We start from the raw sequence: 1,323 nt of genomic DNA, 5'->3' as shown, positions 1-1,323 counted from the left end.
CTAACCACAGTTATTTTGTGTTCTTTGCTACATTGGTTTCTATTAACCCATTTATTCTATCCGAAGAATTTTTATTCATTAAGATAGAAGAAATACACATAATTATATATATACATATATATGACGGGCTTCTTTCAGTTTCCGTCTACCAAAATCCACTCACAGAGCTTTGATCGGCCCGAGGCTATAGTAGAAGACACTTGCCCAAGGTGCCATGCAGTAGGACTGAACCCGGAACCATGCGGCTGGTAAGCAAGCTACTTACCACACAGCCACTCCTGCGCCAATTGTTTGTAATCTAAGCAGAAGGACAACAATTTTTAGGGTAAGGGTTAGGGTTAGGGTAAGGGTTGGGTTTAGTCAATGCCATCAACCCCAGTACTTGACTGGTCGTCATTGTCATCATGTATTGTATGTTTTGCAGCATTTCGATGATGCTAAAACGAAAGCCGTCTCAATTAATCAGCAGTTCTGTCAGATCATTACTGCGTTCGGATTTTCTCTTCGTGTTTTCTTGGCAGAGACACTGGGGGGTGGTTTGTCATGACCCTTCGTAAATGGATGGCCATTGGCCCTCAAGGGGATCCTATTTTGGTGACACCACAGCAAAAGTTCTCTCGATTAAGCAAGAGTTCTCCCATCAGGTGAAGTCCGAGCATTACTTCGTTCTGACATTCTCATAGTGTTTCATTGGCAGAGAGATTGGAGGTGGTTTGCCGTAGGCTTCCCCAATTTTTGGGCCACTGACCTACAAGGAACTCATTCGCTCTTTGACAGGTCATGTTTTAAGTCCTGTTGGGTGTCCAGACACCCTCCTCAAACATCATCATGCTGGATGCTTAGCAGCATTTTGATGACACTACAGCAAAAGTTTCCCTGGTTAAGCAGGAGTTCTTCATTCTGGATTTCTCATAGGGTTTTCTTAGCAGAGCTATCGAGGTGGTTTGTCATTGCTTTCCCCAACAGGATGGCCATTGGCCTTCAAGAAGCTAATTTACCTTTTGACAGGTCTTTTTTCAGTGATTGTAGGATCTCTAGGAATGATTAAAAAAAGGTACTGAAACCTATTTGAAAATGATACCAGGCTGACCATCCCTACAGGAAGTGCAAAAAATCGTGTTAACTGGAACGACTCATGTACTGAGAAGAGCATTATCGCTGTGAAAACAACATCCATTTATGAATTTATTTATTTATTAATTAATTTTTTTTTTACATACATATTTTACCTGTGAATTTGCATGTGTAAACTGGGTATGCATACAATGAGTTTCTCTGCCCTAGGTGTATGGAAAACACTTGACGAGAAATGGAAGAAAATTT

The 1,323-nt window shown here is 41.1% G+C and overlaps 1 protein-coding gene across 5 annotated transcripts in view; it reads right to left on the bottom strand.

The window, feature by feature from the left end:
• Positions 1-1,323, bottom strand: part of LOC106881748 (mucin-5AC) — a 14,172-nt gene that overhangs the window by 10,017 nt on the left and 2,832 nt on the right. The window lies entirely within an intron of this gene.

The sequence above is a fragment of the Octopus bimaculoides genome, chromosome 28 (assembly GCF_001194135.2).
Source record: "Octopus bimaculoides isolate UCB-OBI-ISO-001 chromosome 28, ASM119413v2, whole genome shotgun sequence".
Lineage (NCBI taxonomy): Eukaryota > Metazoa > Mollusca > Cephalopoda > Octopoda > Octopodidae > Octopus > Octopus bimaculoides.
The sequence above is the reverse complement of the archived record's forward strand: the minus strand, read 5'-3'. Positions and strand labels throughout refer to the sequence as shown.